The sequence below is a fragment of the Patella vulgata genome, chromosome 2, assembly GCF_932274485.2.
Source record: "Patella vulgata chromosome 2, xgPatVulg1.2, whole genome shotgun sequence".
Lineage (NCBI taxonomy): Eukaryota > Metazoa > Mollusca > Gastropoda > Patellidae > Patella > Patella vulgata.
Window position 1 is genome coordinate 71833943 of NC_065880.2, and position 16423 is coordinate 71850365.

Sequence of the window (16423 nt, forward strand, 5' to 3'; positions counted from 1 at the left end):
GTCTCTAAACCATAAATTTAAAGAAAGAAAATAGAAAATAGAAAAGCAACAAGGGATTATTGAAAACTTACAAATCTAAACTAAGTAATAATAACAGAATAATAAACAAGTTTAAAACAACAAAATACAGATGATATCATACTCAATCTGTGTAGCACTCTGGGTATGTAAACATTCAAACAGAAATTCTGAAAATGACAATGACACCATTCAAATTCTGACCATAATTATTTCTTTAAATTCATATAATTGGAGAGAGAGAGAGAGACAGAGACAGACAGACAGACAGACAGAGACATAGAGACCGAGATGGGGTTCAATGTCCACTCAACACAAACTAGGTCATTTTGGGACTAACACATGGTTCATTTTTATTTCAATAATTTGTTTGTATGTAGGGGTCTTTAGCAGTGGGAGGAAACCGGAGGATCCTGAGAAAACCCACAAGGTTGGACAGGCAACCCTACTCCTGGTCACGTACAACCGGAAAATCGAAACCATGCCCCAGCTGACTCAATGACAGACCTTATGATACAGCACCCACATGCGCTCCCCCTCACCCCTCATATAATTTGTCTCCGAGAAGTTAATTTAAATATTTTAATCTGTTGAATAAAAAGTCACCAACTGAAGAATCATTTAAATACACATAGTTGGAATTGGATATAATCAAAGCTATGGTTGCTATTTTGTTACCCAATATGTAATTGTAATCGATCAACCTTAATTAGAACAGAACAAATATAAAATAATGGGTGTCAGTGAAAACAAATTGAATGATAGTTCTATATAAGATATAGACAGCCAGAGGCAGGTATTTTATAAGAATCAGTAATTGCATAGCACTGAGATTAGACATAAAGGCCAATAATTGGCCAGACTAGATATTTCTATAAATGGATCTAGATTAAACTCTGGAATCTGGATATATAGTACCAAAGACCAAAAATATCCCATTTCCAGAAGGCAAGATGCCGATATGAGAAGTATCAGAGATTTTAAGATAGGTTTTATCTTATATTTGTAGAGATTATATGAGATTAGTTATATTTCTTTTGTGTGTGATATCACACTAGACATGAATCTTTTAAAACCAATGATTAATCTAGGTGTCACACAACGTATAGTTAGAGGAATGGTACCTGTCATTAATAATGGCACTAAGATTACAGATGGTGATATTAACTGTACAATGGTCAGTGATGGACTGATAGTACTATATAATTACTGAGTTAGAGTTCATACACAGTGGCTGATCCAGATGGGGATCCTTGGGAACAGCCCCCCTACCCATAAATAACAGTATAAAAAATTCACTTATTATTCTATTTCCATGAAACACGTAAATTTTAGCTTATTGTTTGTTGGGGGGTGTGGTGGGGTGGGGTTATGAGCAATTGGGAGCATACACCACACTCAAGACCCCCTAACCAAATAATTATCTTGTGTTCACCATTGTTAATAGTAGAGAACTAGAGATAATACCTGTTAAATCACTGTCTAGTATATCGTGTATAGGCTGATCCGTTTGACACGTAGATAACAGACTGACTATACACTGGGTTCCAGCCGTCTGTAATACTTCTTGTTTAGTTACGTACAGTTTCTTAAAACCGTTTACTAACGACTTTCTCTCATCGCTATCATTCTGTATCATTGATGATGTTTCGATGTTCTTTAATAATTTCTTTAACAGGGCTAAAAAAAAATAAATATAAGTAAGTTTCTTAAAACCGCTTACTAATGTCTTTCTCTCGTTGCTATCATTCTGTATCAATGCTGATGTTTCGATTTTCTATAAACAAAGCTAAAAAAAAAAAAATTAAAAGCAATTTCTTAAAATCGCTTACTAACGACTTTCTCTTATGACTATCATTCTGTATATGATCCAGTGTATCAATATCACTGGTGATGTTTCAGTGTTTTGGGGTAATTTTTTTAAAAAGCTAAAAAAAAAATAAATGGCAGGTCAATATAATGCCTGATCATTTTCAACCAAAGCTAATAACCAAGTCATGGGCTTTAGAGGAATCGTTAGCCATGTTCTTAGTTTTTAAAGAAATCAATGACAGCATCTGTTCTAGACTCTAGTGGATTACATGAAGAAGAAATTGTTCAAACATACACATGACATTTCCATCTGATGAATTAACTACACTCAAGATATTTTTTCTGGTAATATTATCTGGCTGACTCATGATGAATTCTCGACAAATATACTCAGAGAACAATTGATGATTTTATTACATCAGTTACATCTGGTTATTTTCTACGAATCTTAAACTTGCTGACTAAAATATGCATCTAGTGCAAAACATTCAATAATGTGGTCTAACACATGCGCTTACCATCGTAATGTCTGTCATTGAGTCAAAAGGCATGGTTTCAATCCCAAACTTGTATGTGACAGAGAGTATGGTCACCTGGCCAACCTCTTGGGTTCTCAGGTTTCCTCCACTTCTAAGGACCGCATGTGCAAGCGCATTATTAATATAAAATTATCACATATGTTAGTCCTGAAATGACCTAGATTGTGTCAAGTGAATGTTAAACTCTATTTCTTTCTCTGTAGAGGCTAATATGGAAGTCAGTCCTAAAAGATATGATTTTGATTGCATCCATCCTCCAAAAGTTTCAGATAACAACTTAGTTCATTATAAATTGACTGGGGTATAATAGCTTGTGTTTCAGTAGGACACTTTTACATGGACAACCACTACTCTTAACCCTTTAAACACAAGCCGCACAACTTCCAGCAGTGAAGTTACAGTGCAACAATACAAACAGCTGCTTCATCAGCCTCAACCTGCAATCGTTTACATCCAGACATACAATTAGCATCACAAGATGGATTATTAGAAATAAACCAAGAAAGCAACATTATCATGTCCACAATAAGATTTTTTTGTGCTCTGGTTCAATCATCCTTTGTTTATGTCCAGGCATCAGATGTAGAGGCCACAAAATGTTTAGGGACATATAAGAGTAACACTAGTGTTCAAGCAACAACAGATTTTGTATACTAGTGTTCAAGCAACAACAGTTTTTGTAATACTAGTTTTCCAGCAACAACAGATTTTGTATACTAGTGTTCCAGCAACAACAGATTTTGTAATACTAGTTTTCAAGCAACAACAAATTTTGTATACTAGTGTTCCAGCAACAACAGATTTTGTAATACTAATGTTCAAGCAACAACAGATTTTGTAATTCTAGTGTTTAAGCAACAACAGATTTTGTAATTCTAGTGTTCAAGCAACAACAGATTTTATAATTCTAGTGTTCAAGCAACGAAAGATTTTGTAATACTAGTGTTTAAGCAACAACAGATTTTGTAATATCAAGCAACAACTGATTTTGTAATACTAGGGTTCAAACAAAAATAGATTCTGTGTAATCTAAATCTGATACTTACCTAAAATATTTATCTGCAATTCTAAATCTTGAGCAGTATTGAGTAATTGAACTGTTTGAGTGACTAAGGCTTGTTTTAATTGTACAGGAATGTAAGAGATTAATGCTGGTTCAAATACATGTACCATTATAAACACAATACAACATTGTAAACTTTCAACTGCTGATGCTAACAGAAACACCAAATTCTCTACTAATTGGCCTGTAATAAATTGAAATGAAATGGGTTAAATGTCCTGACAACTGGACATTGGTATATAGTTTCTGAATAATATACTATTCAAAAAAAGTAGGGGATATTTGATTTTGGGGGCATAATACTAAAATATGCAAATGACTACGAAAAAAGTCACTATAGAACCTAACAGAAGAAACATTTCCAGTTACATGTGACGCCCAAACGCACCAATAGCTACCGCATGGAATGCAGGTGATGCTTGGGATCATCATGGGGGTCCAACCCAAGATTTGCACGACTCTGACTTTGAATGTTACAGTCATTGTGGCATTGAATTCCAGGGTGGAAACATCAGTTTAATTGTTTTAGTGACCAGAAAACAAATTTTGATATGCGTCGGCTTACCCAAAATGAAAGGTTACGTGCCCTTGGCATGCTACAGATCGGCACAACACAGGCGGTTGTGGCGCGGACGATGAATGTTTCTCAGTCTGTCATTAGCAGGCTATGGTCCAGATACCGTGATACACAATCTGTACAGGACAGACCACGCTCAGGTCGACCAAGGGCGACAACTCAAGCCCAGGATCGATTTATCCGTACCTTGGCCTTGAGAAATCGTGTCATCACAGCAAATCAGATCAGCGCTCGTCTTCAAACAGACACTGGTGTGAGAGTGAGTGGCCAGACGATTCGGAATCGACTGCATAGGGGTCACCTTCGCGCCCGACGTTCTCGCGTGATCCCTTGTTTGAGAGATCATCACATTCAGGCAAGACGTCGTTGGTGTAGGGATCGTCAACACTGGGATAATCGACGCTGGAGCAATGTGATGTTTTCAGATGAGTCAAGGTTCACTGTTGATTTTTTGGACAGACGTAGGAGGGTGTGGCGTCGTCGAAACGAGCGCTTCCAAGACGTTAACGTCATCAGACATGATCGATTTGGGGGTGGTTCTGTTATGGTGTGGGGAGGCATCACTGTTGCTGGAAGAACGGCTTTACATGTTGTTGCAGGGCGTGTTACAGGCCAGTACTACCGGGACAACATCTTGGCAGTCCATGTTGTGCCGTTCGCACGACGTCATGGCCGCCGTTTCATCTTCCAGGATGACAACGCAAGATGTCACAGGGCCAGGATCGTTACAGGTTACCTCCAACAACAGAACATCACCACATTACCTTGGCCAGCACTGAGTCCCGACCTCTCCCCCATCGAGCATGTCTGGGATATGCTTGGACAGAGGTTACGTCAACGTCAACAACGTCCTGCCAATGTCCAAGAACTTGCTGCTGCGTTGCAACAGGAATGGGACAATCTGGACCAAAATGACCTTAGACGTCTCATTAGGAGTATGCCACGTCGGATCAATGCTTGTTTGGCAAACAGAGGAGGATTTACCCGTTACTGACTTGGTTGTGATGCTGTGGTAACTTTGCTGTTTGACCCCGGGTATCATTTTACCCTTATAATGGTCAGTCTGTGCCTTACTTAGTCTAACGATCATTTGGAATAAATCGATGAATGTGAACTTCATTTCATTTTGTCATTTGTTTCTTCGTCAGTTTCATTAGGTGACTTTAATAACACTTAAAAATCAAATATCCCCTACTTTTTTTGAATAGTATACTATGGACAGATTTTTATAGCCTTCCACACACAACTGAAATATTCTGAAATGGGGTTTAACATCCTACTTTTCTGCAACAACTGGGCTAATGAAAACAGGTATACCCCATGTAGTGTGCTATGAGGGATATCTTGCATGAACAGCAGCATTACAGCATACTCATCATTGAATTACAAGGGCTCTTTTACATGCAAGCCAATGTGTACACAGGACCTCAGTTTTCCATACCATCCAAACGACCAAACACTATTCATTGCCATATCCCCCATCCTGCACTGTACTCTAATCAAGCAATTGCACCTCTCTAGATACATTTTTAATAGTTACATACAAATAAGATGAAAAATGAAAAACATCTAATGAAAAATTAAGTACAATATTTACCATGTGTTTGTAGTAAGATAGAACTATATAATAAAGTACAATATTTACCATGTGTTTGTAGTAATATAGAACTATTATAATAAAGTACAATATTTACCATGTGTTTGTAGTAATATAGAACTATTATAATAAAGTACAATATTTACCATGTGTTTGTAGTAATATAGAACTATATACAGGGGATAAAGATACTAGTTGACCTATCAATAATAAACATGCTAATATCTTCTTTTCTTCACACATATTTTCAACCTGTTTTTAAAAAATAAACAGGAATTGTTGAAGGAAAAACTTTGTGACTAACAAGGTAATATTTTCATAAAAGATGATAGAGACAACATGTTGGAATCTGATCTGAGGAGCAGGTAGTATGACAAGACTGATTATTAGGACTGTGCCGACACTGTTCCACATTATGATTGTCAATATGGCAAGATAATACACGATATACATATTGGGATACAGTAATCAAAATTTATGTCCAAATTATGCTTTACCTGTCTTGAATTTTCAAACATAATATATTATATCTATCTTAAAAGGGGCAATAGGTAAGTTTAGATAAAGAGACGACAGTTCTCGCTATAATAGTTAAAAAAAACATAATAAAAAGGCAATATGTTGAAAATTTCAGTCAAATTACTTCACTCTGCAATCTGATTAAAATACAGATCTATATTTCGTTTCATTTTTTTTTATACTTTCAATGGCCCGGTTGTAGTGGAAGGTCGTGTCAGGGGTCATATGAACGGCTTTTGACCCTATGACGTTTCTAGTGGGATACCTACAGTTTCGTGCACTGCATTGCATGAACAGGATCTGTGTTTTACTCAGATTGTTCTGAGTTATCGGCGATTATCATTGCTACCGTTACGATAATAAAACAAAGTCTTGATTGTCCATTTTGACGGTTATTTCATCAATCGCAAAATGTATTCAAATCTACTAAATATTGGAGCCATTCGATGACATCGAGAGTTGATTATGGCCTGGATAAGTTAATTAATGTCTAATTAATAATTTAGATAACATTTCAGGCCTAAAGAAAGACCTGCAATAGGCAGATTTAGTTCTTGCATAATGTATGTTTAAACTGATTAACAATAAATTAGTAATTTAATTTTTATTTAAGACATCAATAAGTTTCATTGTCTTCTGTAAAAGAACATTTTGCAACAATACATCGATAGAATATTCTTTCAATTCTCGAAGCGATATAAATATTGCTCAAATGCATCGATACGCACTGGTTTATCAGCATATAGGCACAGCCCTACTGATTATATGGAAATCAAAAGCATTGATTCATGCAGCAATACATTTTATTGACCTCATATGGTATTTCTCTTAATTAATAAAAAAAAGAACCCACAAATCATTAACACAATGGGATAATACAAAAACACAATTCTGGTTCTCAGATAATCTTTCCACAAAATATGATGCAGGAGGGAGGTTTTCATTTTTGTGTCCTTTTTTTTTGTCAATTTAACATTTTAATACCATAATTAGCGTTTTACCTGCCATTCAGTTTTATCTAATAAATATAAAACTAACTCCTCACACTCCATTTTTTCCATTAACAACTGACACACTGAAATTATATTATTCCATTGTTTTCAATTATCTATAGACTTCCATTTTTGTCTAATATTTTCTAATCTGTTTTTGTATAAAAAAAATTATTTCAAGAACATCATAAATTATTTTTTACAGTAATATACACAAAGCTTGGAAGCATTTAATTATTTAAGAGTAGCCGTTTTTCTGCCAACATTTTTTTTTACAAAATTCCTATGCTTTTTTTACTTGCTATGTCACATGCATCTCATCCATACAACTTCATTCTCTTCCTTTACAAATTTAGAATTTTGATTTAAAACAGTATATAATATAAATAATGTTTTATTAATTTATAATAAACAATTTTACCCGATACTGTTACAGATATATCAGTTACGTCACTATCTGAAAAAAAAAAACCCAACAAAAAAAAAATTTCATGTATAAAGCAGAATTATTGGACAATATCAACAACGAGTCTCCAAGAAGACATGTTTTATTCTTTGTGAATTTGAGGAAGGTCAACCAACAGAGGTTGACACGAATGTATAATGAAAATAGCCAAAAGATGAGGCTAATGTTAGTTAGCAGGACACAATTTTTTATGGGAAACAATCACTGGTTTTATTCTAACAGCACGACATTTCAACAAGTATTCTCTTGATCACTAATGTCTGAAAACATTAATCACATGCACAGTTTGCTTTTTCAAAAAGCACTGACGAATCGAATTGCTTATTACTCCCGTCGATATATGCAGAAAATGATCATTATTGATCTTAGTCACGCTATTAAAGTTATGCAACAAGTTTCATCACTCTTACTCAATTAGGATCAAATCTATCGTGCACCAAAGCATCAACAAATCAAACTATGCAGAAAAACCCCATAGTCAAATTTAGACAAGATATTCACCTAATAAACATCTACACAAGGTTTGAACACTACCTCAATTAGAAGCAGAATTATTGTGGTTCTCCAAAAAGTGTGACAGACAGACAGATGTAAAGACAAAGTAAACCCATTTCAATTGTCCCCTGCCGACTCACCCAGTCTCAGCCCATCGTGCCGCTAGACCAATGAGTGGAACTTTCATCTGGAATTTAATAGTTTTTTTGGGTTTTTTACTGTGAACCGCGGGAGACCCTTAAACCGCAAGGTCCTGACCAATTTGGCCCATGCCTAAGCTGGACTGTGGTTATCAATGACTGCTAATATGTACATATGTAGTTATCAATGATGGTTATGTAGTCATCAATGACTCTGTTATGCTGTTATCAATGACTCTGGTTAGCCTATTATTTTCTAATTAATCACAATTGATTATTGTGTTGTTTTGAGGTATGCCATGTTTGACAATATTTATTGATTTCTGGGTTTAATTACACTGAAAAACATTTCTACTGAAAACTGAAATTAAAGTCAGTGTCGACAGGTCACATTTTACAAATTAATTTCTTGCTTGGATCGATTTTTTATTTTACACTACAGTATACTGAGAATCTCTTCAAACATTGCCATCTGGTCTCTGAATATTTGCCGTAACCGTGTCACACATAGAATTTTGTACAGGTTTTATGATATATGTGGTCTCAGGATTTAGTTTTTTATCACTTTTGTATTTATGTTTTGGGGGCTGTGGTAATTGTCATTGGTGGCACCATATACACATTGGCATACAGTTTGAAATGGCGTTGTCTGGGCTAAATTCTAACATCTTGTCATAGGCGTACGGACTTGATGACAGTTAGGGGGGCAGAACCCGAAATGCCCGAAAAATTTTCGGGTTTACAGAGAGCGCCAGTCTTCCTTGACAGAGGAAGAGAGCGGAGCTTACCTTGCCCCCACCCTCACCCCCCTCAAAAGAAAATTTTGGAATATTTGACGGCTGCAAACACGTTTTCCTGCTATTTCAGCCCGCGAACAAAGTAACTTTAAAGTGGTCTAATATAGCTTTATTAAGGTGGCTGACTCGAATTCCAATCAATCGTTTACAGTCCACGAAGACGGGACCGTTGGGAGAAAATTTTGAAATTTTAACTGCCGCAAACGCGTTTTCCTGCTATTCCAGCCTGTGAATACAGCAACTTTAATTTGGTCCAATATAGCCTACCTGGCTGACCGGAATTCCAAACAACAAATCAATCGTCGCTGGGTTCGGGGTTTGAAAATTTAACTACCGCAAATGCGTTTACTGCTATTCTAGCCTGTGTAAACTCCAAAAGTATCCAATGGTTTTGTAACCGAAATCCCACTCTGAATCCCAACCATCCAATCAGACTGTTGCAGCTGCATTCACAAATAATAATCGATGCCCGAAAAATGTGGCACATGTTTTAATCCATAGTCAACTCAGTACAAATTCGTGGTATTCAATTAAAAGAAAAGTAAAATTAGTGTTATATTAGGGCTCGATAACAGTAAGGGAAGCAAAACTAAAAATGCCCGAAAAAATTTCGGGTTTACAGACAGCGGCGCCGGTTTTCTTCGAGTGGTGAAGAAGCGGAACTGACCTTGTATGGACCCCCAAGAAAAATTTTGAATATTACAGACAGCGGCACCGGTTTTCTTCGAGTGGTGAAGAAGTGGAACTGACCTTGTATGGACCCCCAAGAAAAATTTTGAATATTTGAGAGACACAAACGCGTTTTCATGCTATGTCAGCCCGTAAAATTAGTGTTTTATTAGATTTTGGGCACTTTATTTTGCCAAGTAGATGAAATAAAAAAATTTTTTTCACTTTACCCATCTGCCCGAAAAGTCAGCTTGCCCGAAAGTTAGGGGGGCAGCTGCCCCCCCTGCCCCCTGGCTCGTACGCCTATGCATCTTGTATTGTACACATAACCATAGTTATATAAATTACCATATTTTTGGATCAAAATGACCGAAGTAGAATGTTGACAAGACATTAAAATTTTGATAAAAGTAATAATAATCACCTGTAAGTATATCAAGCAAATGTCTGGCCACCAACAGATTTTTTCGAAACAACAGAGCAATATCTTCATGTTCTTTCAGTATATTGGTAAATATTGATAATATAAGTCGTTTCTGTATGCTCGGTATAGATGTATCTTCTAAATGTTGTATCAAACATGCTATACAAACAGGTTCTGGGAAAGATAAAGATACTACACTCCATGCAATATCATGATCAACATGACCTGGTGCTGCTGTGACCACATCCATACTTAATTAAATGTCTAAAAAAATAAAATAAGAGAAAATGTATTTTTAACAGAATAATATGCTTTTACAACAGGTGTGTTTGTTAGTAGAGTGAAGTGGGGTGGGGGGGATTGGACTACTATGGTCACATTGTGGTCCTGAAATTGTGGTCCTGTCTAAACATCTGACAAACATTTTATTTTAGGGAACTTTAGGCCTACCATAAAATCCATTAAAAAATTCAAATAAATTTTGTAATCTTATTCAACTTATTTCCTTGCTTTCACTGATGCGAAATGGTCTAAGATGTGGGAAAAGTCGATCAGTTTTTCAGTTTTAGACCACTTCACTAGTTTACACAGGAGACTGGTCTTACAGTCAGAACCCCTCAGCTCAGTGGTGCCTTCAAGTGAAACCCAGAGCATGTGCCCTACCTGCTACACCACTAGATTAGTTAATTGGTTCCTAGTTTTCATATAGACCTTGCTAAATTCAGTTGCTTTATTTGCATTTTCATTGTCTTTATGAAACACTTTACTAGGGAGCTGTTAAATGTTCAATTACCCAAGTAAAATTCTTTGATTTTGGGTTCTCTTCTCTACTTATAAACTTACATTTAAATTATTAGGATAGTTAATTTAAGGCGAGTGTGCCCTACATTACTGTAGCCAGCTAACTTGCTGGCTGCGTAGGGGCATTGAAGGTTTTAGGGTGGGGGGTGGGGGCCGGGGGCACAGTCTACAGTAGGTATTTTAGAGCTATATGGTCGGCATTTTTTTTTTGGGGTGGGGGGGGACATTTTACTAAAGAATAAAAAGGAATCTAGCTAAACAGGTTACTAATCAAACTGTTCTAACATGGCTTATAATTTGAGTTCTTGCGTCATCAAGCATGATTATGAAACTATATGATGATCATGTAAAAATGTAGTTAAATGCTAAAAAAATAGAGATAAAAGGGTTCGGGTGTGGGCTGCTTTAGGCCAACGTTATGACCCTATTTCTCTAGCTCTTGTGATTGATGAAACTTATAACACCCCCTGAAAATTTCAAGTCTCTACGAAAGTACGACACGTTACTGAAATAGTACCAAAAATAGACTAAATTCCCTACAACGGCGGCTTCACAATTTCGCTCTACGTAGAGATAAAAGGGTTCGGGTCTAGGCTGCTTTAGACGAACGTTATGACCCTATTTCTCTAGCTCTTGTGATTGATGAAATGTATTTGTGCCTATTGTGTAGCCGAAATGGTTCGTCGAGCAAAATTGAATGAATGACAACTTTTCCCGCCATATCGGACAGTAATCAGAGTTATCCCCCTTCAATGATGAATATTATCCCTATTTAATATTTGCTCAAGGTTATTTTAATATTTATTGTCAACGTCATGGACATTATAAGGTCCACGTCACTCTGTGGTCCACGTCAACGTCAACAAGCTGACAATTATTTTCAAACCATTGAAGATATTACATGTTTAAGATCTATTTGTATCTGACATATCATCACTTGATTTTTCAAGATTGCTGTATTTATTTAAATATATGCACAGGCACACTTAAAAATTCGGCAATAAAGCGTTGAATAAAATCGTGAACACGTTCGAATATTATTTCTTCGTCTGACGACAGAGTCATTCATTTTCAACAATACACCTATACAGTCGCGCCAGCAAATCGTTTTAAGGTGAGCGAATTCTCAGATAGATAAATATCAAAATGGATATAATGTAAGCACTTTACCAGGCGAGTAAAAAGAAATACACAAAAAAAAAATTAATAATAATAAACCGAAATCTAATGACTTTTTGGTCACCCCACTCTCGCAGGAAAACACCTTTGCGAACTCTACACATTAATTTTTTCGTTCATTTCATTTTGAAATAAAAGTGTTGCTTACAATAATGCTGATCCCGAAATGAGCTGGTTTGTATAGAGTGGACATTAAACCCCATTTTTCTCTTGACAAGGTGAAGATAAAATGGAGTAACGGTATCTTCAGTCAAAAGGCAACTACCTCCCATGAATTCGTGTTGGAATTACGAAATCAAATCAATACACACTGGACGCTTCTTTCTGGTATGATATTATATGGAAGGGTCTGTTTCGAAGGTTATTTGCGATTAAGCTGCCTCACATCTGGGAGTATAAAAAAGTTTATACTAGAAGATCGTATTGTGTTTTTTATTCATTTAAAGTGTGAGAAAAATCGATCTGTATATTAAACATGGCACAGTACTCAGACAATTAAATTTGCGACAAATCGATGAAAACGATTGTCTGGTCAAACTGACATTGTATAGCTTGGTAGGGCATCATGAAATCTATATTGGACCCAATGTCTCGACATTCCGGATGTCCACCTACTGTTGTTACAGAATTCTATGGTTTTCTGGTAAAACAATCCATCGAACGTAGAAGTGGCGGACGCAGGATTTTTGGTACGGGAGGTGGAGGGGTCAGGGGTCCTCCTTTAATAAAATTTGGAAAAATCGGGGTTTCAGTGGTTACTTGGGGCCAACATCTGGACCCGAATACGACATTCAATTTCATAGCTACATAACCCTAACCAACGTTCCGTAATAAATGAATTTGTTATTCGGGGAGGGGGTTCTCCCCCCTTTACCCGCCACTGGAATGAATGGCAAATCTAAATCATTTCAAAAGGAATTCAAACTCGTCAATATTTTGTTGGATTCAGTCGATTTCATTCGACTTTAGATACGCCTATTATGAGATGTACTATTCTATTGACGCAATCTCCTATATTTTAATTAGGCAAACATATTCGCCAGTTTCTATTTTCTTTTTGACGTGATTTCGTGATTTGACTCTACAGTTGCATAAAGAAACATCTTCCAAGCCATCGCTGATATGAATGTTGGAACAAGGCGTACGGCATCTAGGAAATGAAATGAAATGTGACTTAAAGTCTTACTTTTCTACTCCTACCGGGCTGATGAAGGAGAGAGAGAAAGGAAGAGAGAGAGAGAGAGGGGGGGGGTAACGTCCACTCACTCGTCGACACAAACAAGGTCATTTCGGGATTAACATACTAACACACGGTTCAATTTTTATTTCAATAATTCGCATGCGTGTAGGAGTCTTTAGCAGTGGAAGAAAACCGGAGGACCCGGAGAAAACCCACGAGTTTGTGCAGGCGACCCTGCTCCTTGTCACGTACACGCGCAGCGTCGAAATCATGCCACTTGAATTAATGATAGAGCTTGTGATTTAAAGCGCACGCGTTAACACCCCCCCCCCCCGGCGAGGAGGAAGGGCAAACTGAACGAATTTTCTCTGCCAACACTGTGATCAAAGCCGGGAGCTCCAGATTAGCGAGCCGCCGCCTTACACACTGAGCCTCCACGGAACCCACTACATCTGGGACTTTTACTAGAGCTAACAAAAACACACAGGTTGTTGGTGACATCACTTACTTAATAATAAAATATATTTTCTTTACGTTCAACTTCTTTATAGTGAGAAATTGTTGAAGCATTAAAAGATTTTATGATATACGCGAGATCGTCACTTTAATATCAACAAAATCTTGAAGGATAACCGAGACAGAAGAGGGCATTCACACCATAAATCACATAATACATGTTATTTTCCACGCATTACAGTTTTGTTACTGTGTGTAAACTCCATACACCTCAAGGAATCAGATTGTAATTCCATTTATCAATAATGAAATTGGCGACATTATCATTTGTATCATGAACTATTTTAATCTTATTTCCATGCAATAAATTATCTGATCCCAATGCTTCAGTGAATCATAAAGGTCATTTTGCTGGGAGGATTTTGCTTACGTTAAAAGATACCTAGTGGTAGATGGAATCTTAGAGGTAAAAGGAGGGCCTCGAACCTTCGAACAATGATCCGGCACCTAATCACAATCCCCCCCACCCCACACACACACATACACACATTATAGTCCTGCTCTGAAGCCCCTTTACTATACGAAGATGTGTTATGTAGGAATTGTGTGCTTAAATAGCAAAAGGGTTCAGCTTTCTGGATATGTGCATCAGTGATGCAATACACGAAAGGGACACTAAAAATCCCGGGTCTGACTGCCTTGTTATTACTCTTATAGCCGTGCCTGTCACCTGTCAAGATGAAGCTGTCACCGGCGGTGGGTTAAATCAGAATGATTTGAAATACAGAAGCCGAGCTACTTGCGCTGTACAAGCAGTATCTGTGTAAGAGATCACCCTGGCAAAACTAGCGTTTTTTCCAATTGTGCCACATTAAAAATGCATGATTAAATGTCCCAATCGTTTCCTCTATAGAGTACCTTCCTGATATTCGTGGTTCCTCGATGCCCAAGAATAATGGGCCTATATGAAATAAATAATGGCCCTGTGATAGTTCCCGTTGCTGCATGCTCACTTAACGATAATGTCTCTTTAGATTAAAATTTGATTTGTGGTTAAAATACCGAGATATTTCAAGTCAGCTAAAATGTCGACACGAATATCCCATTAGAGTTTGGTTTATCACAACTACGTACATTAAAGATGCAAGTAATTAGTATACAACAAAAATAGCAACAGACATAATAAACATGTTGTATTCACAATACATCTTTATACAGGATAGCAGAATATTTAAGGCCGCTTGGGTCTCTTACGTGCAGAGAGAGAGAGGGGGAGAGCGAGAGCGTGCGGAGGTGGGGGGCGGTAACCGGAGGACCCGGAGAAAACCCACGCGGTTGGATAGGAGACCCTACCCCTTGTCACTTACAAGCTGTGAATCGAAGCCACGCTATACTAGATTCATTGACCGACAGACCATTCGGTCACCCCATCCCCTTACATGCAAGGGGGCATCACGTTTTGGTCCGTTGTTTTCTCGTGTTTTCGATATCACACTTTTACGTGACAAGGAGTAGGGTTGCCTGTCTTAGTTTGTGTTGAGTGGATGTACCCCCCCCCCTCTCTCTCTCTCTCTACATGTATTGTTGTTTACCCTTGGCACATGCCCACGGGAGACTTCTTGAAATATTGGAATAAATTGTACCATGTTAAGTCCAAAATGACTTAGTTTGTGATGAGTAGATGTCTCTCTCTCTCTCTCTCTCTCCCGACTCTTGCATGTATAGTTGTTTACCCTTGCCACATGCCCACGGGAGACTTCTTGAAATATTCAGGAATTATAAACACATCTGTGTGAGGATTTGTCGATAATGATCTCCCCAGCTCTGGTGAACGATAATTGTGCAGTTCAATCGATAGACGTCACTAAAGAAAACACTTGAGACAATACTGATACAATATGAACGGTCATTTGGCATTAATGTGACCCAGACAAGCTGAAAGATTTAAAAGTGCCAAGGGCGCTCGACACTAACCAACTGTAATATATCTCTGATGGGATTTAAATTGATAGAAGTATCCTAGAATAGTAGATAAATATCAAACTTATGCTGGTATCAGACTTTTGATTGGGGGGGGGGGGGGTCTCACGTGACATGTAGTTTAACGTCCTGCTTTCTGCACCAAACGGCCTAATACATATGATATGCGTTATGCTGCGAGGGAAATTTTATTCGGGTCTACTCTGACAAGGGTTTTTTGGGGTATCGTTTTCGTCCCATCCTAACGATTAGACTGTGTTACCATGGACCTCGCAAAATTCCTAACTCATAAGCCACCGTGTTATTGGGCATAAGTTGGCTAATTCTGTTTTTGACCGTAAACAAATTTTACAGTTTAATTTTGATCTGATCGAACTAGATAATTAGTTCCCCGCCATTTATGTAGAAAATCCATTACTACTTTTATCATGTATTGCCGAAGTTGAAATGAGTAGCTTAATAAAATCAATATCTTTACATCTTAAGGTATAGCGGGATAATTAATCTTCGTGATTGAATAATTTATTTTAATCAATCAAAACGGCAAGGGTTAATTTTGTATGTCCATGTTCAGGAAATTGCAAAAGTAATACAGGGATTTTGCAACTTTTACCATCAAATCTGCCCCTCTAGTAGACAGAATTTCGTAAATATTTATTTCTAGCACGAGTAGATATAAAAAGGCCCATGGTCCCCCCTCTCTCCTTTTGATATGTCCA